Genomic DNA, 21382 nt, shown 5'->3' with positions numbered 1-21382 from the left:
TTGGCCACCGATCGCACCCGACCCGCATCGCCATGCCCCTCAGGCAGCTGCAGGCAGTGGGGACCCAGCTGGGCGCTGGCCATAGGGACTGGCGAGCAGTGCTGGGCTGCAGCACTCCCTGCTGGCGGGGCCCTGCCCAGCAGTGGCGCGTAGCAGAGCCCAGGATGCTCTGGGGTCAAAGGTTCGAGGCCCAGCCCTGCCGGGGGCTGGAGCAGTGAAGGCGCGTTAGATCCCCCCCAGCTCCTTGGTGGAAGACCTTGGCCTGGCAGCCAGGACTGTTATGTTCCTGGCCCCACCACAGTAATTTCTTACCTTCTAAATAAAATCAGCCAGACCCTCCCCACCCCCTTTCTGTCTCTGCCACGGAACTCGGAACCCCTTCCCAACTCTCCTTCCCCACACAGCCAGGGGCTCCAGCTAATTAGACCCCTCCTCACCCACCCCCAGGGGCAAGGGGTAGGGGTGAGGAGAGGCTGGGAAACACGTTACAGGCTTCCTGTTTCCCAGGCCACAGGCCCCTTTGCACATCCAGGTCAACCAGCTCCTGGCTCCCTCAGCTTGGGCCCCAGGGTGGGGTGCTGGGATGGGGCTGGTCTCGGGTGGGGGTAGGGAGCTGCCCCTGCACCCCCAAAGCTGGGGTGGGGGCCTTTAAAGGCAGCTTCTGAGCGTGTGAAGTTCTCAGCCCTGCTCCATATTTTCACTAGAGGGAGGGGCTAAAATCCAGCAGCCCCACCCCCTCCCTATCTGCATTGCAGGGTGCTGGCCCTCCCAACCCCCCCATCCCACAGCTCTCTCCACGGAGGGGACAGCACCAGCCGTGGCTGGTCAGAGCATCAGGGAGGGGCTAATGGGGGCTGAGTCCCCCTCAGAGAGGCAGGAGGTTGGGCCTGGGGAGCTCTGGGTTCGAGTCCCAGCTCTGCCACTGACTCCCTGGATGACACTGGCTGTCTCTGAGCCTCAGTTTCCCCATCTGTTAAAGGGGATAATAAATAACCCTTCCTTTGTCAGTTAACCCTGTGAGCCTTTGAGGCTCGGATTCTCATATTAGGGGTCTGTGCAGCGCCTGGCACAAGGGGGGTCCTGATCTCAGTCAGGGTCTGTGCAGCGCCTGGCACAAGGGGGGCCCTGATCTCGGCCAGGGTCTGTGCAGTGCCTGGCAAAATGAGGCCCTGATTTTGCTTGGTGCCTCACAGCTGCCATAATACAAACACTGACTGTCGTGCATGTTACATGTTGAGCATCTTCAAACGCAAGCAACAGACGCAGGAATTGTCACTTTTCCTGGTAGCCCACGCAGACAATGTCATCCCCGAATCACAGCACGCACGAGAGCTTCGCTCCCAAAGGCTCCTTCCAGCTGATAAATATACAAATTGCCACAATTTCGCCCCTTAGCGATGGGCTCTGACAGGAAATATCTTGATACCGACCTTAAGGTAACAAAAAGAACATGGAAACGTGAATAAACAATGCAGGGGCAGAGTTTAAAGGGATCGGGGTGAAATTTTCATCTCTGCCTTTATACTCCAGGGGCAGAGTTAAGGGGATCAGGGTGAAATAGGCACGTCTTTGCACTCATTAAGATCCCCATGGGTCAGATTGGGCAGTTTCAGTCCAGTCCCATTTGCTGTCACATGACAGGTCCATCTCTGTTCCATGGAGGGATATCTGAGTGGGAAGTGCATCCTGGGATGTCCTTGCCCCCCCTCCCCATTCCCTGCCCCAGTGCTAGAGGGGGAAGGCCCCTGGTTCAGCCTGCTGCCCGCGGGATGAAACGGAGCATTCTCCTCTTGCCGCGCAACCGTGACTGGGCCATAGGTGACTAGGCCAGGCCAGGCCAGGATTCAGAGATCACTGAGCAAACAGGGTGGGCTGCACAAGGACATCCCAGCTGGGAGGGGGAGGCCCCTGCCTCCCTCCCTCCCCCAGGATTTCCCACCACGGTTGTGAGGCCAGAACCAGCGCCCAAAGTGTGAGGCCCCGAAATCCCCGCGAGCGCTAGCAACGGTGAATGGGAGCTGTGGCAGCCGCTGCTTGGCAAATCGTCCCTGGAGACTGCGGCACGGGGTGGCGGGAAGAGGGATCGATGGCCACCAGATGAGCTTTCATTTGCTCCAATCTGGGCAATGAGCTCCCTGCCGACGCCAACCCAGCACCCGGCCTTGATCAATGCTTGGCCCGCTGGGAGCTCCACAGCCCATTCCAGCTGGGGCTGGTGCCCATCCTCCCCGGAAAGGGAAAACCAAGCTCCATACCGGCTCAGGGCTGGGGTGGGAAGCCACGGCTCAAGTGTCCGCTGTGCCAGCCCAGAACAGTGCCAGCTGCTTGTCCCCAAGGCAGCGCTAGCCACCTACCCCCAGGGACACCTCTCCTCTGAGATGCCCCCCTGCCCCAAAGCCCAGCCCCTCTAGGGCTGGACAATCTCCATCCGCGGTCTGGGCGTCATGACACACAGCGGGGCAGTTCTGATCCCAGCCAGCAGGGGGCAGCAGCCACACTGCAAGTTTTCAAGGAGTGGGGAGAGCAACTAGGGGTGCTTTTGTGTGAAAGCTGATTAATGGGCCATTATTTAATGAGCTCATTTGCATCTAGCCGTGAAATTCAGCGTGCGGGTTCAGGGCCCGGCGGAGATCTCTGAAGAGGGTGAGTCCGGCAGCTCTGCAGGGCTCCACGACAGCCTCAGGGATAGGGAACTCCCCCCTTCCCTGCTTTGTTTTTTTCCCAAATTGCCAGAGAACCGAAAAATCTGGGCTTCACCCAGCTGGGAGGGAGTTGGGGGGCAGCCTGGCCGACCCGGGTGTGAAGTCGGGGGTTGTATGAGAATCACCGTCCTCATCCCTAGCTCTTCTGAGACACTCTTCACCTACAGACTAAAACTCCGGAGCATTCTACAGATGGGAAAACTGAGGCACAGAGCCTGGTGGGGATTGGCTTGAGGTCACCTGGCAGCAGAGCGGGGGATAGAACCCAGGCCAGGGCTATAGCTGCTAGGAGGGGCGCGAGCGGCCTGCCGGAAGTGGGGTACTTAGGCCACAGCCACAAAGTCCCAGGCGTGGGGGCTTCCTCCTCCTGAGACGCCAAAGCCTTGTGTGGATGCTAAAGTGAATCAGCTGTAACATCCCCATGTAGACGAGCTCTTAGCGTCTATTCTATGGGGCGCTGATGTGATACTCCCATCACCTCTGATCCCTGCCCCATCTCGGCCCATGCCTCCCCGCTCCCCCGCCCCAGAACATCAGCATGGCGTTTGGGGGTTGTCCCAGCTGCACTGGGGCACAACTGACGCTGGGGGTCCCTGCCCTGGCTTCTGTGGGATGCACAGAGTGGGAGAGGGCTATGGGGTGCACAGTGCGGTGGGGGGGGCTGTGACGTGCACAGAGTGGGAGAGGGCTGTGGGGTGCATGGGGGCACTATGAGGTGCGCAGAGTGGGGAGGGCTGAGAGGCGCATAGGGAGTTGTGAGGTCCACAGGGTGGGAGGGGACTGTGGGGTGCACGGAGGGTCTGGGAGGTGCACGGGCTGGGAGGAGGGCTGTGGGATGCATGGGGGCTGTGGGGTGCATGGGGAGCTCTGGGGTGCACAGGGTGGGAGAGGGGCTGTGAGGTGCACAGGGTGGGAAGGGGGTTGTGGGGTGCACAGGGGGCTGTGAGGTGCACAGGGGGTCTGTGGGGTGCGCAGGGTGGGAGGGGGGTTGTGGGGTGCACAGGGGGCTGTGAGGTGCACAAGGTGGGGGGTCTGTGGGGTGCGCAGGGTGGGAGGGGGGTTGTGGGGTGCACAGGGGGCTGTGAGGTGCACAAGGTGGGGGGGTCTGTGGGGTGCGCAGGGTGGGAGGGGGGCTGTGAGGTGCACAGGGGGGCTGTGGGATGCACAGGGTGGGAGGGGGGCTGTGGGGAGCATGGGGGGCTGTGAGGTGCACAAGGTGGGGGGTCTGTGAGGTGCACAGGGTGGGAGGAGGGCTGTGAGGTGCACAGGGGGGCTGTGAGGTGCACAAAGTGGGAGGGGGCTGTTGGGCGCAAGAGGGGGGGCTCTGGGTCTCCATGGCCGACGCTCGCACTGAGCCTGTCTCCTTGGCAAGGAGGCTGGCGGGCGCCGAGTTGCCGGGGCTCAGCTGGCAGGGCGCCTGCCTGTGGGCTGCCAGGGCAGCGGGTCAGATCCCACCCCCCAGGACTCCTGCACAGGCTGCAGTGAGGACGGGGAGGGGAACGATGGGGGGGCTGCTCTCTTAAAGGGGCAGCGAATTAAGGCCCTTAAGTATGTGTAGGTCAGGATTAAAGATCCTGGGATGGTGAGGAAAAGAGTAGAAGATCCTGCCAGAGCTGGGATAGAACCCAGGAGTCCTAGCTCACAGCAACCCTTCTCTGATCATAGACTCCACGCCCCTCCCAGAGCTGGGACAGAGCCCAGAAGTCCCAGCAATGCGGGGGGGGGGGGGGGAAGGGCAGGGCCAGCTCCCCCCAGAGAAGCCTCTGAGGTAACCCTGGGGCACCAAGCCCCTGCATGGAGAGGGGCTGGGCTGCTCTTTCCAGGAGATCGGGGTGGAGGGGGAGCCCCTATGTGTCGTCCCTCCATGCTCCCCAGCTAGTGCGCAAGGCTGTGGGTGGGACAGAGGGATGTAGGGAGGGGATGCTGGCCTCTGCAAAGGGGCTGAGTGTGAATCCTGGGGGGGGGGTGCCATGGGGTACAAATCCCAGGGGACTGGGAGTGTGAATCCTGCATACTGTGTTGTTGCAGGTCATGCCGGAGGATGGAGGGATAAAGGATTGTGTAGGGGATGGATAGGTGGAGGGTTGCAAGGGGGATGAGTGGAGGGATGGAGCGGAGGGGTGCTGGGGGGATGGGAAGAGTGGGGAGGGATGAAGTGGAGGGGGATGGAGAGGAGGGAGGTAGAGGGATGGTGCAGGGGGGAGGGATGGAGCGGAGGGGTGCTGGGGGGATGGGCGGAGGGATGGAGCGGAGGGGTGCATGGGGTATGGGGAGCAGGGGGAGCGGAGGGATGGAGCGGATGGGTTCAGGGAGGATGGGGGAGGGATGGAGTGGAGGGGTGCTGGGGGGATGGGAAGAGTGGGGAGGGATGAAGTGGAGGGGGATGGAGAGGAGGGAGGTGGAGGGATGGTGCAGGGGGGAGGGATGGAGCGGAGGGGTGCACCGGGGATGGGGGGATGGATGGAGCAGAGGGGTGCAGGGGGTATGGGGAGCGGGGGAGCGGAGGGATGGAGCAGAGGGGTGCAGGGAGGATGGGGGGGAGGGATGGACTGGAGGGGTGCATGGGGGATGGGGGGGAGGGATGGAGCAGAGGGGTGCAGGGGGTATGGGGAGCAGGGGGAGCGGAGGTATGGAGCGGAGGGGTGCAGGGAGGATGAGGGGGAGGGATGGACTGGAGGGGTGCATGGGGGATGGGGGGGAGGGATGGAGCAGAGGGGTGCAGGGGGTATGGGGAGCGGGGGGCCGGAGGTATGGAGCGGAGGGGTGCAGGGGTGATGGGGAGACGGGGGAGGGATTGAGCGGAGGGATCTGTGGAGGGACAGAGGGGCGCAGACGGAGAGGGAGACAGGGTGAACGAGGGAGACAGGCGAGAAGGAGGTGCTGGAAGTGTGGGGGAGCGATGGGGCAGGGAAGGAAAAGGAGGGGGCTGCAGGGGAGGGAGGGGGCCGATCATGCCAGAGCTGTGCTGTCCTCCCCTCCCTGCGTGCTGCCCCGCTGGGTGCGGAGTCAGTCCTAACATCCCATTAGCCGGGAATTGACACGCTCATTACCGGGGTGCTGAGGGGCACTACCAGAGCTGGGCCGGGGGAGCCCAGGGCTGGGACAGCGGGGGCTGCAGGTCGGGATTGAGGGGCACCAGCAAAGCTGGGGGGAGTGTGGGGGAGCCCAGGGTTAGAAGGTGTGTCGGGTGGGATCCGTACTCCAGGGTTCTGTTCCCGGATAGGGGAGGGATTCTCTCCACGGCCCCCCAGCCACTAGACCCCACTCCCCTCCCAGAGCGGGGGATGGAGGGGACTGGTCCCATACCCAACTCCCCCACACCCCGCCCTGCTGCCGAGCAGATTACACTGGCCAGTGCGAGGTGGGCAGCGCTTGGGGGTCCCGCGTGGGGCTGGCGCTGAGAGGAGGCCGATGGAGTGGGGGGAACAGCACTGGGCGTCAGGGAGCAGACGAGGCCCATCCCCTGCCTGCTAGGGGGCTGGGAATGAGCCACGGGGCCTTTCCCCTCCCGGGGCGCCAGCTCTGATCAGGCCCCAGGATCTGATCCCAGGGGGCGGGATGGAAAGCAGGTTGTGTGCGCTCCAGCAGCCCCCCTGACCCTTGGGACCCCAGGAGCTCTAGGGCTCCTGAGCCCCCCAGCTCCCTGGAACCTGGCTGGGGCCTCGCTCAGGGCTGGCCCTAGACACCTGCAGCCCCCGACCCCCAGCACTGGGGGGCCGGGGGAACCGGGGTGGGGACAGCTCAGCCAGAGCTGCCGCTGTCTGGGTGAACTGGGAGAGTCCCTGGAGAGCAGCCTGGGCAGCCCATGGGAACCGCAGGGTTTATCTAGGGCCTGGGCCCACAGCCTGGAGGGAGAATCCCTGTTCGATCTGCGACGGGTGGATCCCAGCCCTGCTCACCCACAGGGGGCACAGCAAAAGGCTCGGCCTTGGCAGGCGGGCACAGCTTGCTGCTGCCCCCCAAAGAGCCATGTAGAGCCAATTGCCCCAACCCCCACCCTCCCCCGCGGCTAGGGGGGCCCAGAGCACTGCCGGGGGGCAGGGAGGCAGAGCCTCCAGGGGCTGTTCAAATATCTCCTGCCTGGAGTGGGTGGAGCGGGAGGATTGCCCGGGGGAGGGAGGGATGGCACATCTGTACCTGAGAGCAGGTCCCAGGGAGCCTCAATGAACCCCCAAACTTCTGGGGGTTCCCCAGCTGCCATCCCAGGCTGGGCTTCAGGAGCTTGGGGTTCAGTTCTCAGCCCTCTGGGGTGATCTTCGGGCGGGCGTGTTGCAAGCTGTTGAGTGAAATGAGTTTGCCAGCTCTCAGCCTGGTGCCTAACCCCTCCCGCAGCACACAACCGCTGCCCACTGACTTTGGCAGCCAGAGACCAGCAGCTGTGCGCCCTGGCCCTTGTGGGGGGGTCCCTATGGGGTCCGGGGCCAGTGGCCTGAACCCAAGGGTCAGACCCAGGGACAACACCCTGCAGATTAGAGAGTGTTAATTATGCTAATTGTTGGTGATCACTTATGATTAATGGGCTTCCTTATTACCAAACGCCCAGCAGACTGAGCCAGAGGCTCTTGAGTAGTGGGGAGAGGAGTTTATTAATGATGGGCTGTTAATTATTGTGATGATTGGTTATTAATTAATAATTAGTGCTCTTATTGCCCAGCCAACAGCAACCAGGCCCAAATGCAGCCTACTTCTGGGGAGAGTCTTGTGAACGAGCAAGAATCAATAGTTGGGTGTTAATTACAGAATCATTGGCTGTGTGGCCCAGTCCTGACCAGCCCCAGTCAGACCAGCCTCACCCAGGGTGGGCTATTAACTATCAATTATTAATTATGATCATTCAGCCCTGCTCCGAAGAGCTCAGGAGCATTTGACTCGCTCCGGCTTGGGGTTGGGCCTTGAGAGAATGAAGTCATAATAACTGAGTCGTTTCGAGTGCCAAGATCTGCCCAGCCCCAGCAGGATTTGAACCCAGGACCACCTCTCCCCCCATATGCACTTGGCTTGCTGCCCCATGGCTTGTGGTGGGAGGGGCAAGTCCACCTTGTAACCCTTGGGCCAGGGCAGATGCACACACACCATCAAGCATGATGCTGAGTCCGGCGGCTGACGGGAAGGCAGTTTGGGGGAGCAGGGTGCGGGGGAGGGGGGGTCTTCACGTTAGGGGTCACTGAGGCAGGAGCATTTGGGCATCACTAAGGGGAAGGTGCAGCTCTCCCTTAGACTGGCTTAAAACTCCGAACATTTAACAGGATCATTGCCACTGGCTTCTTGTCCTTGGCCTCCGGCCACATTTTCCATCTCTTCCGGCAGCCCCAGGGCCAGCCATGTGCTTTCTGTGCAGTGGGTTTGTACAGCGCCTGGCGCGAGTCGCTCAGCTGGGGAGGGGTCATGGGAGAGCCACAAGAACGGGGAAAGGGCTGGAAAAGGGGCCGGCCGTGGAGACCCCGGGGGCTCGGGTTGTTTAGTTTAACAGAAAAGGTTGGGGATGACTCAATTCCAGTCTATAGGTACCTACGAGGGATGCTACGGGGCAGCAAACCAGCAAGTGGTGCGTGGTGCAGTGGTAACTCGAAACGCTTGCCCCCGCAGAGCCTGTCACCCTGGCCTCCGGCCCCCACCTGGGCACCAGTGTGGGCTCACCCAGCTGCATCTCTTCCCCCGACTCCTGCTTGGCGAAGGGACACTCCGGAGGGGGGCTGGGTGTTGACAGCGATGGCAGTCCCGCACAGGAGGCCCACGCAGCACCGCGATGTCCCCCACCCAGCCCCCAGGCCACATACTTTGCTCTAGAGCCCGGCACAGCTGCGCCCACAGCTCAGGGCTTCGCAGGGCCCCGTGACAAGGGGGAGGCCGCAGGTTCGATCCCTGCAGCCGGGGCTACACCACGAGGGTGGAGACAGGCCCTAACCCCTGGGGATCCTAAGCTGCTGGAGCTCCAGCCCCTGGGGTGGGGGAGGGATAATGAAGCTGAGCCCTGGGGAGGGTCAATAGGGCACTCCCGCTGCAAGCTAATGGGGGGGGACTGGGGGGGGCGACAAAAGGACTCTGGGGAGCTGGGCAAGGAGCTGGCTGTGGTGGGGGGATGCCCCCCAGAGCCTGCGTTGGAGCTTGGGCAGATCAAGCCATAAATCACAATTTTCCAGCCCACTAGCTTGGTCTGTTCCTGCTCCACAGGGGCCCAGCACCTCGTGACCATCAGCCCCTTCCACGCGCCCCCCAGCCCAGTCCAGCCGCCTCCACCGGGGGGTGGGGGTGACACCCCTCAGGCTCCCAGAAAAATGTTCACGCAGACCCCCAGGGAGTCCTGAGCCCCCCAGCCCTCCCCTCCTGCTCTAATCACTGGACTCCACTCCCCTCCCAGAGCTGGAGGCTGGAGCTAGAACCCAGGCGTCCTGAATCCCCTGGCCCCTTGCACACACTCTGCCCTGACCGAGCTGGGACCAGGCTCAGGAGCCAGGCTGGGAACAAACTCACCCAAAAACCCAACTCAAGGGCTGGGGCCTGGCTCTGGGGGGATCCAGGACGGTTCTTCCTCAGTCAGAATGACCAGGGCCAGCCCCTCCCCCGGGGACAGCAAGTGAGCAGGGACTTGTCCATCCTCTCCCCACGTGGGGCCGGGGGCAGGCTGCACCCTGCCCGCTTGCCCTCCCCACGGCCCCTTGCCAGATCTGGCTGGCCCCAGGCACCCCACAGCTGCCCGGCTCGCTCCTCCTCGACTGCCCTGACCCTTCAGTACCCGGGCAGCCTGGGCAGCTGGCAGCAGCCTCTCCTCCAGGGGAGCTGGCATGGCACGCGCCCAGACGACACTTCCAACAAACGATTCTGACACGCCAGCCATGATCTGCCTGCATGGCCACGGGCAGCTCCACACGGCCTGGCACGTGGGGCACGGGCAGCTCCGCACGGCCTGGCACATGGGGCACGGGCAGCCCCTCATGGCCTGGCATGTGGGGCCTGGGCAGCTCTGCACGGCCTGGCACGTGGGGCACGGGCAGCCCCACATGGCCTGGCACGGGGGGCACAGGCAGCCCCGCACGGCCTGGCACGTGGGGCATGGGCAGCTCCGCACGGCCTGGCACGTGGGGCCTGGGCAGCTCTGCACAGCCTGGCATGTGGGGCACGGGCAGCTCCGTACGGCTTGGCATGTGGGGCCTGGGCAGCCCCGCATGGCCTGGCACGTGGGGCATGGGTAGCTCCACACAGCCCGGCACATGAGGAATGAGCAGCTCCAGGCAGCCTGGCACACAGGGAAGGGCAAATCTGCACAGCCTGGCACATGTGACAGGGGCAGCTCCACGTGTCCTGGCACACAGGGCACAGGCAGCTCCGCATGGCCAGGCACACGGGGCATGGGCAGCTCCACACGGCCTGGCACATGGGCAACTACACATGGCATGGCACGTGGCCATGGGAAGCTCCTCACCACCTGGTACATGGGCTATGGGCAGCTCCGCACAGCCTGGTACACAGGGCATGAGCAGCTCCATGCGGCCTGGCACGGAGCCACGGGTAACTCCGCACAGCCTGGCACATGGGCACAAGCAGCTCCTCACAGCCTGGCACATGGGGCTTGGGCAGCTCTACATGGCCTGGTGAACGGCCATGGGCAGCTCTCCACAGCCTGGCACATGGGGCACGAGTAGCCTCACGTGGCGCGGCACATGTGAAAGGGCAGCTTCTCACAGCCTGGCATACGGCCACAGGCAGCTCCTCACCACCTGGCACATGGGACATGGGCAGCTCCACGCGGCCTGGCATGTGGGGCACGGGCAGCTCCACAGGGCCTGGCACGTCGGACATGGGCAGCTCCACGCGGCCTGGCATGTGGGGCACGGGCAGCTCCACAGGGCCTGGCACGTCGGACATGGGCAGCTCCACGTGGCCTGGCATGTGGGGCACGGGCAGCTCTGCCTGGCCTAGCTTGCAGGGCACACTGGCAGTTCTGCAGGGTCCTTGTCACAATACAGTGTGTGTGTGAGTGTGTGGGTGTGTGGGTGTGCACACCCATATGTGTGTCCCTTCTGCCCCCTGCTGGAGGGATGAGCCCTGCTCTATGTGTAGGGGGTCTAGCGGTTAGAGCGGCCGGGGGGAGCAGGGACTGGGAGCCAGGATGCCTGGGTTCTATCCCCAGCCCTCCCACTGATGCGCCATGTGCCCCGGGGAGCGCCCTGGTCCTGCTCCAAATCTCAGTTTCCCTTTGTCACAGGGTGCCCTCCCCCGCACCCCCCGCCCCCGGATTCTGAGCCTAGAACTGGGCCTGCCTGCCTGGCGGGGGGACAGACGGACGGGGGGACACTGACACCCAGCAGCCATGGCAGAATCCGTGGCCCAGCCCCCAGTGCCATCCCCCGTCAGCGCTTCTGCCCCCTTCCCCCGAGGCTCAGAGTCTGGGGAACCTTGGAGGCTCTTTGTGGGGATTAGCCCAGCTGGAGGGTCTGTGCCAATCCCTGGAGGGCGGGGGCGGGGGGGAGCAGGGATCAGGGGCATTAACCCTTTGGGGGCTGTGATGCTCTCAACACCTTTCATCCACTCTCACCCCTGCCCCCAAACAGTGACATTTACTATCATTTGGCTTCTCTGCTCCCTGACTGGCCCCGTCCCTGGGGTGCGGAGCTGAGGGCAGGGAGGGCACGTGCCCCGCGGCACTGGGTTGGCCGGGCACTGCCAGCAAGGGGCTTATACAGGGCTTTGGGGAGTGAGGTGGAGAGCGTGTGGGGACAGAGAGAGGGGAACAAAAGAGAGAGAGAGAGAGATGGGGGTGGATGGGGGTAGCTAAATGGGGGGTGGATGGGGATGGACAGATGGGGGTCTATGGGGATAGAGAGATGAGGATCTATGGGAATATATAGGTGGGGATCTATGGAGATAGATGCGGTTGTATGGGGATGGAGAGATGGGTGTATGGGGATAGATAGATGGGGTTGTATGGGGATGGACAGATGGGGGGTGTATAGGCATAGATAGATGGGGTTGTATGGGGATAGACAGATGGGATTGTATGGGGATGGACAGATGGGGTCTATGGGGATAGATAGAAGGGTGGTGTATGGGGATAGATAGATGGGGTGTATGGGAATGGACAGATGGGGGTGTATGGGGATAGACATGATACAGGTCTGTGTGGAAGGGAAGAGAGATGAGAGGAGAAGGAGTAAAAGAGAGAGAGATGGACTCTGCCCCACTCTGTGCCTCAGTTTCCCCAGTGAGTGCCTTCGTGGAAGGTCTGTCCTGCTGAGGGTTCCCATTTGCCGGGCTTTGTCTGTCCCAGCACCAAGCGTGATGGTCACTAACCTCCGGTGGGGCAGCGTCTGACACCAGGGCTTCGCAACACGCTGGGACCCTCCCAGGGGAATCCCAAGGGCCTGCTAGGGGATGGGGGAAGGTGGGGGAAATCTCTGGGGTCCAGGTGGGGATGGGAGGGGGAAACAGGAAGGGGATACTCAGCAGCAGGCCCCTTGGGGAGGGAGAGGCTGACAGAGAAACCCTCCTCCTTCCTTCGCCCTGTCTGGGGGTTGGAGTCTCCCCACATCGCTCACTCTCTCCTGCCCCCCCAGCTATGCCCCCACTTCTGACTCATCCCTCCCCCTGTCCCCCCACCAGTTACAAGCTGCCCTGAAATGGCTCCTCCCCACCCAAGAAACTGGGTCCCAACTAGGCCTCTCCCCACCCCTAGATCCCCAACTACCCCACTCTCAGGGCCGTAGTCCATGTCCCCCAGGCCCCCCACCCCTGTGCCTGGAGCACCCCACCGGTCCCTCCAACTACTAGACCCCAGCGCTCTGACCAATATACCCCTGACCCCTCCACTCCCTAGGCCCCTGATTACCCCCCATGACCCCGGACCCCCATCCCTGATCCTGGCACCCCTTAAATCCCCAATCACCCAGGCCCCCCACCCCTGGGCCCCCCACCCTCTAGGCCACTGATCACCCTGCCCCGTAATTCAGGCGCCCACCCCTGATTCTGGCACCCCCTAGGCCCCCGATCATCCCACCCCATGACCCAAGCCCCCCTCGTCTGGCCCCACCACCCCCTAGGTCCCCGATCACCCCCCTCCCCGCGCATGACCCAGGTGCCCCATCCCTGGCGCTGCGCCCTTATCAGGGCCCTGCCCCCCTCCTGGATTGGACATGGAAGGTGAGCCCCTGTGGCTTCACCCCCAGAGTGCTGCTCCTGCCCCAAAGCCCCACCCCGTCACCTAGACCCTCCCCTCCCAGAGAGGCAGGAGCACTCGTCCCTTTTCTGGGAGGAGGGAGGGCAGCGCTTGCCCCAGCAGCCAGAGTGTCAGGTGGGGGCCCTGCCGTGCTCTCTCTCCCCTTCACTACACAGAGCCCCCTGCTGGAGGGATCTGGCTGGACCCCACCATGCTCTGGGGTTCGAACTTCACCCCACACTGAGATCACGAGGCAGCTCCCCCCACAGGGCGATGGGCTCAGGCTCTCGACAGACCCAGGCAGCGTCACTGCCCCAGTGACACTCACACTCTCACCCACCCTAAAACTCAAAAATCCTGACGCAGCCCCCCCCCCCGCCCCAAATCCTGCAGTTTTTAATAAACCACAATCCCTGGGGTTCGGTTGATTTGCCTCCTGGGGTCCCAGCCCTTTAGGGTTGAATCGTCCAGCCTTTCTCTGCACCCGCCATGGCTAGAAACTTTCGCTTTTCTTTTGTAGCAGAAGCCAGGATTCTCCACTAAACACCTTGACTCAGGGAGCTGGGGCTTGAAGCGACGTGTCCAAGATCACAAGACTCGGAAGCGCTGCTCATGTCGTCAGGGGCTTCTCCCCTCCCACCAGGGCCAGAAACGTAGGGTTGGGTTTCTCTTTTCCCTTTTAGGAAAGCGGTGAGTCTGCTGCAGTCCCATGACTCCAGGAGCTGGGGCTTTCGGCAAGGGGCTGGGTGTTCTCATGCCTCTGCCCAGCCGTGGTGCAGCCACATCAAGGGCAGAGCAGCAGATAGCGAGTCTCTTCCCGCTGCCGAGATCAGCTCCTGCCTGATATCCCCCCGGACTCCCCATCTCAAATCGGGCCCACCCCCACCTATGGCTCTGAAGGACCCCAGATGAGCAGCTGCTGCTGAGTCATCACTAGCCCCCCGCACATACACCCCCAAGCACGTGTGTGTGTGCAGGGGAGGGGGTAAATCATTGGCAGCATGTGATTCCTGAGGCCATCTGTTCCCCTGAGTCACGCCCACCCCCCCACTGCCCCGATCTGCAGCCCTGGCTGGGGACCGTGTGGGGGGCATTCTGCTGGGGGAGAGATTTTCTGGGCAGTGGGCCAAGATCTAAATCTCCTCCAGCCCCTCCACAGCCAGGCTCAGGAGCCATGCAGCTTCGCCCCAGCTGCAAGCGCCTGTGGGGGAGGGGTCCCGTGGGGGGGGTGCTGATGTGAAGGGAGTTGGGGCCTAACGGGGTGGCTGGTGGAGGGGTGTTATTAAAGCCATAGCTCTTCACATGTGCTCGCCAGCTAGGCTCCTCCAAGGCGGGCAGGCTCACTACCCTCCCCTCCTCCAGCCCCCACTTTAACCACTAGACCCCACTCCCCGCCCAGAGCTGAGCTAGAAGCCCTGGAGGTGAGGGCTGGAGGTCAGGTGCATCATGGGGAGTCACATGTGGGGGGCAGTTTGCAGTGGGTGTCAGCTGGTGAAGCTGCCCAGGCCGGGGGGCAGGGAATCTGCAGAGATGGGGTGTTTTCTAAGTGCCCCCTCCTCCCCCCTACCTGGCCTGCTGCCTCCTGGGAAACCCTCCCTCCCCCAAAGCCTTTAAAGGTCCCTTGGGGCTTTGGGGTGTTTCCCACTGCTGGGGATGGGCCTGGCGTGTGTGGAGGGGGGAACGGCAGAGGGACACCTGGCCCTCCTTTCCCTGGAGCTGTGGGGGCTCCATCTTCATCCCCTTCACACACACAGCTTGTCCCCTCTAGTGCTGGGCTGGCAGGGGGCTGCAAGTCGGGATTGAGGGGCACCAGCAGAGCTGCGGAGGGCAAAGCACAGGGCAGGGGTGTCCTTGTTCACCCCCCAGACCTGCAGGCTTCCCGCCATCAGGACCTGGGAGGAGAGAAGGAAGCCTGGAGCCCCAACCCTCCACCCAGGACCCCCCCCCATGGGGCTGGTTAGGGGAGCACAGGGCAGAGCCACCCCAGGGCCTCTCCTCGCAGCATCCCCCCCATTTCTGCTGCTGGGCAAGAGACAGGGAGGGAGGGGAGCAGAGAGGGGGACAGGCTGGGCCCTGCAGGCGGAAGGGAGGACCCCTTCTACCCGCCCACCGGGAGCAGGATAAAAGGGAGGGAAGGGGGGAGGCGAAGGAGAGAAAAGAAGAAAAGGAGGAAGGTGCAAGTGGAATTAGTGTCACAGCTGAAGTTATCTCCAGCAAACACACCTGCCCTGACGGCGAGGATGGGCACAGCTAATGGGGCATCACCAGTGCCCCAGTCCTACGGGCACAGTGTGGGGGGGGGACAGCGGGGATGGGGGCGGAGAAGTGGATGGACTTAATAGGCAACATACCGATAGATGGATTGAGGGGATGAATAGAGATGGATGGATGGTAGGGGGTGGATGGGGATGGATGGATGGATAAAGGATGAATGCATGGACAGATGGAGGGGGTGGATGGGGATGGACGGATGGATGGGATGGAGGGGGTGGATGTGGATGGATGGACAGATGGCGGGGTGGATGGGGATGGATGGGTGGAAGGGATAGATGGGGACAGATGGGTGAACGGAGGGGTGGATGGATGGATGGATGGATGGATGGACGGCTGACAGGGGTGGATGGGAATGGATGGGTGGAGGGGATAAATGGGAACAGATGGGTGAACGGAAGGGGTGGATGGGGATGGCTGGAGAGGGGTGTACGGGGATCACAAGGGTTCCCTGATGGCAGAGCTGAGCTGGGCTTACTCTAGGGGGGATTCTCCAGTGAAGCTGTGAGACCCTGCGGTTCCCTCAGGCTCTCCGGCCGCACAGGCTGCGCTGCCCACTGGGTACTGCCAGGTGGGGTGCTGTACACTGGGGCAGTGACGCTGGTGCCAAACTCCCCCAAGGGCTCCCTCTGTCCCAGTGCTGAGCACTCTGACCCCCAGCACAGAGCCGGGGGCTAAGCCCTCACCCCAGGAGCCCTCCTGAAAGTCAAACGCCTGCTGGGTCTGTGTTAGGGTAGCACTAGGAGCCCAGCCATGGCCCACAACCCCGTTGTGCTAGGTGCTGTACAATATTTATTAGGTGTATTACGGTAGCACTAGGAGCCCAGCCATGGCCCATGACCCCACTGTACAGACACAGAACAGAGATGGTCCTTGCCACAAAGGGCTCCCAGGCCCAGGGTGGGATGGGCAAGGGGAGTCTGGCTCTCTCAGGGCAGTACTGAGCCCCCAGCCCTACAATGTTTATCTCCGCACCACACATATTTTCCCTCCCAACCCAGGGCACCAGTACTATCCCCATTGCACAGATGGGGAAACTGAGGCCCAGCAAGACAAAGGCCCAGATTAGGTGCCTAAAGAGGCAGATAGGTGCCTAGTGGGCATTTCCAATGTGCCAAACTCTCATTGATTTCAGCAGGAATGAGGAAATCCTGCTAGGCTCCTCGCCCCACCGTTAGACCCCGAACACCTTTATATACCGGGGCCGAAATCACTGCTAAACGTGGGGCTTCCCTGGCTGAGTCACACAGGCCAGCTCCTCCAAAAGACACCTAACTCCCATGGGCTTCACTGATGGGAGCTGGGCACCTAAACCCCTTTGACAGTCGGGGCCCGAGTGACTTGGCCAGGGACACAGAGGTTAGAGCGAGGGTGAACCCAGGCTATCCAGGGCCACTGCACCACCCTTCCGGGCTGAGCCAGCCTGTACCCTGAGGACACGGACACCGCTCGGGCTGGTCCCAGTTTTGACCGGAGCTGGATTGGATCCCACTGGGTGCTGCTTTGGTTGGGAAATGGCCATGCCCCTCTGGGAGCTCGTTATGGCGCAGACGCCAATCAAACACTTGGGAGAAACCCCAAATCAGCTGGAAAGCCCCAGAGTCTAGAAAAAGAACTCAGGGTTTTGACTGAGGGGTTTCAACTAAGCCAAGCAACCCCCAAAGGCAGCTCTGGAGCTTGCAGCTGTGGGGTTGTTATTAATTGTCCATAATCACAATTAACAGCAATATAAGAGTGAAACAATCAGTCCTAATAATGGATAGCAGTGGCAATAATTGCTAATGAGGATGCCAATAATTATGATGTTAACAAATAATAATGATGCTAATAATTATGATGCTAAATACCAGTAACAATAAATATGCTAATAATGGTCATTATAATAAATTATAAGGATCCCAATAGTTAGGGTAAATAATAAAAATGCTAATAATTAGAATTGTAATAAAGAATAGTTATATTAAACAGAATAAAAAAGCAATAAAAAGCTGATCATTAGAATTATTATTAATAACAAGGATGCAATAATTATAGTTAGAATAATGATCCTGATTCTAATAACTAGCAGTATTATGAATAATCCTGACCCAAAAATATAATGAATAATAACGCTAATAATTATAATTATTATTATTATTAATAGGAATAATAGAGAATAATAATGCTGCCCATGACTATAATTGATTCTAAAGAATAATAATTAATAATCATAAATAAAAGGTTCAAACAATAATAAATAAAGGGTGCAAATAATCGTAAATAGAAAGAATTATGATAATGATGCTAATAATTATAATGACTAATGATGTCAGTCATTAGACTTTTAAGAAAGAAGAAGGCTAGTAAATATAATGAACAATAAGGATTCTAATAATAAGGATGACAATCATTATAATTAGAAAGAATTATGATAATAAAGAGGCTAGTAATTAGAATGAAAGCAAATAATAATGTTGCTTATCATTGAAATTGTAATGAACGATAATACATATGCTAATCCCTATAATGGCTAATTACAAGGACGGTAATAATTATAATTATGTCAAATAATAATGAGGATAGTAATAATTATAATGAACAATCAGAAGGGTCCTAATAATAATTAGTAATTAATTGAGGTTACAAATTATTAACAATCATGACAGTAATTACTAATACTGACAATAAATATCCATATCAATGGCAATGCCTTAACCCCTACTAACACCCCTAATTAATTATCACAATCCACAACAAGAACCAAGAATAACAATGATTAATAATAATTATAATTACTAGCACTGCTCATAAATATTCACACTCATTGCGATAATTACTAACTGTTCTAATTAATTATGAGCCATGACATTGAGAATTGATGACAACGTTGGTTAAGAACAATAATTATTTATACTAATGCTAATTGATAAGATTAAGAGTAATTAATAAGCAATAGCATCAATAATTAGCACTAATTAATGCTATTATTAAGTCTGAAATTAAGCCCTGTTCTAGTGCTTTTCCCCCATAGATCTCAAAGCACTTTACACAGGAGGGCAAGAGTCATGAACCCCACTTTACAGATGGGGAAACAGAGGCACAGAGCGACCAAGGCCCCATAGTGCCTAGAAAACCACCGCAAGCCACAAAGCTGAGTTAGGTCCCCGTGCTCCCAATACACTGACTGGGAGAGACGGCGCCTGAGAACAGGATCCACAAAAGACAGCACGCTAAGCGGGGAGCTGCCTTCACTAGCCAGCAGGGGGCACCCATGAGAGGGGGTGTCCCGGCCTAGTTTGATGCCGAAAGCCAAGCTGCAGCAATGGGCTGGCGATCTGAAGCTGGCGTTCGGGATGACCTGAGGGCTGGAGCTAGCGTTAGGCTGCCACCAGGGTTGAATGCAGGGCCAGGGTCAGACCTAATCGATCCCGGAATTTAGCGAACACTTTCTAACGAGCGTTGGAAAAGCCCAGTGTAGACGCGGCGCGCGGAACCCTTGGCCTGAGCTGGGCCAGCCCGGGTGAAGGCAGGGAGGGCCCCAGGTCTGTGCCGGACCTGCCACGCGTGTCAGTTAATACGCGGTGACGTCGCACCTTTGGAGCCTCGGCTCGACGCCGTTTTAGGGCGAGGGGCCGGTGTTTGGTAACAGCCCAAACGCAGGAGACATTTTCTGCTGCCTTACATTTTCCCTGCGTGTGTGTGGTTGTGTGTTTCTGCGCGTTGTGTGGCTGTGGATGTGTGGGTTTGTGTGCATGGGTGATGCGTGCACACATGGGTCTGCATCGGTGCGTTTGTGTGTGTTGCGTGGCTCTCGGCTGTGTGCCCATCAGCGTCGGTGCACAGTGGGTGTGTTTGTCTCCTGCTCTAACAGATCCAGTGGGTTGGGGCGTGCAGCCATTAATAAAACATCCGCTCCCGGCCAGACGGAATTAAGCAAACAGCACCGGGCTGGGACGAGGCTGGCTCATGAATATCTCATTACAGCCTAGCCAGGGAAGGTAAAGGACAGTGCATTGTGGGAGGTCGATGGCGGGTTAAGCCGCTCACTCTGGAGCGAGCCTCATAAATAGGTCAATAGTGGAAGAGGGGTGGCTCTGGGGTGGTGGGGAGAATTCCTGCCTCTCCATTATACCCGGCTTTGGCCTGGGCCTGACGTCTATCCCCCGCCCCTTGGCTCTGTGGCGCCACCCAGAGGCCAGTGTGGGGAGGGAGCCAGGGCAGCTCCTGGGTGCGCTGGGCAGGTGATGGCCTAGAGGGAGGAGGTGGCCAGGCAACCCGGGGGCTTGTTCTGTCCCGCTCCCTGTGGGATCCTGTCCATCAGCCACTGAGGACAGCCCAAGCCAGGGAGCGGGGTCCCCACGGGCAGGAATTGGTGTCAGTCAACTGCCTTCAGAGCTGATTTACATGGTGTGTTTGTACAGCGCTGGGTAACGGTGAGTATCATGTGGGGTAACTGGGGGGATTGGCTGAGTAACACTGAGCATTGTGTGGAGTAACAGCGAGTATCACGTGGACTAACTGGGAGTATTGGATTGAGTATCACCTGCAATAACTGGGGGGGGGGATTGGCAGAGTATTGCATAGAGTAACTGGGGGACTGGCAGAGTATCGCCTGGAGTAACTGGGGGGATGGTTGAGTATCACCTGGAATAACTGGGGGACTGGCTGAGTATCACTTGGAGTAATTGGGAGGATTGGCTGGATAACTATGAGTACTGCATGGAGTAACTGGTGGTATTGGCTGAATAATGGTGAATATTGTGTGAAGTAACAGTGAGTATTATGTGGAATAACTGGGAGTATTGGGCTGAGGAATGATGCGTATCATCTGGAGTAACTGGCGGGGATTGATGGAATACTGCATGGAGTAACTGGGGGTATTGTGAGTATCACACCCACAGGAGACCCCCACAGACAGACACAGCGCTCAGGGTCTAACAAGGGGCTAAGCACACACACCCCCCCGTTCACATTCATACCCACTCACCCACACACCGCCCCTTCCACAGATCCACACGCATTCTCCCTTCTCAGGGATATGTGCCAACATGCCTGCTCCACCAACACACATTCACATATGCACTCTCTGCACCCAGACACACACAGAGTCAGGACAGACCCCTAGGTTTTCACACACACACACACACACGTCAGGACAGGCCACCCTGGGGTTTACACACTCACACACACATCAGGACGGACCACCCTGGGGTTTACACACTCACACACACACACACACACATCAGGACAGGCCCCTGGGGTTTTCCGGCAGCACTGCCTTGATTCTCAGGGAACTAGAGGTGTGGATGGGCCTGGGCCAGCTTCCAGGGTTCCAAACCCGCTTCCTGATTGGCCACATGGCCTTGACCCTGATTGGCTGGAGACTATATATAAATGTCCTGCTCCCCTCTGGCCTTGTCTGAGCAATGAGCTGTTGTCCGCTCGTGGCTGCTCGAACCCACCTGATCCCGCCAGCTGCCTCGCTCGCTGTACCTCCAGCTTGGGCTGCGTCGCCTGGCCATCGGCTCCCTTGCGGGAACTCTGACCACTGACCAGGACCGGCCTTTGGCTCGCCTGCCTCCCGGGCATTATGGTTTGCTCAGACCACCCTTCGGTCTCCTCCTGGCCTCGCCCCTGCTCCATGGAAGTGGGCATGGAACCTGCAGGTTTAGCGTCACTGGTGCCCTCGAGAACAGCGAGTCCCCAGGAGAAGGTCGCCTCCTACAAGTGGAAAACCAAGTCCTACTGGCCAACATGGACCGGCTCCAGATGGAAACCTGCACCCTTCAGACATGGATTACAGGGCTGCAAATGGGGCCACCTTCCCCAGTCCCATGGCCCACAGCTCCCTCGGTATCCGAGCCCATGGTGCCTTTACAGGAGAGTTATGATGATACTTGCAGCAAGTTTTGTGGTTTCATAAATCAGAGTAGACTCCTATTTATATTTTGGCGTCATGTCTACATGACAGACCAGGCCACCTAGGCCTGGTCATTAGCCTCTCATTGGCGAAGCCCTAGATTGGGTATCTGCTCTGTTAGAACAGGTTCATCCTGCAATGGCTCCCTGGGACTCCTTCCTGGGGGCTTTTGCAACAATTTTCGATGACTCACTTTGGGCCTGCACCTCGGAGGCGGCCTGACAGAGGCTCCATCAGGCCCCAGGGTCAACAGCGTCCTATCTGGGCCACTTCCGCCACCTGGCAGCAGATACGCTTAGCCCCCATGAGGGAGTTGAACCCTACTGGGCAAGCCCTTCCAGGGGTCCACCCACCTTCACA

Source organism: Eretmochelys imbricata, chromosome 20, assembly GCF_965152235.1.
Source record: "Eretmochelys imbricata isolate rEreImb1 chromosome 20, rEreImb1.hap1, whole genome shotgun sequence".
Lineage (NCBI taxonomy): Eukaryota > Metazoa > Chordata > Testudines > Cheloniidae > Eretmochelys > Eretmochelys imbricata.
Note: the sequence above shows the minus strand (reverse complement) of the source record.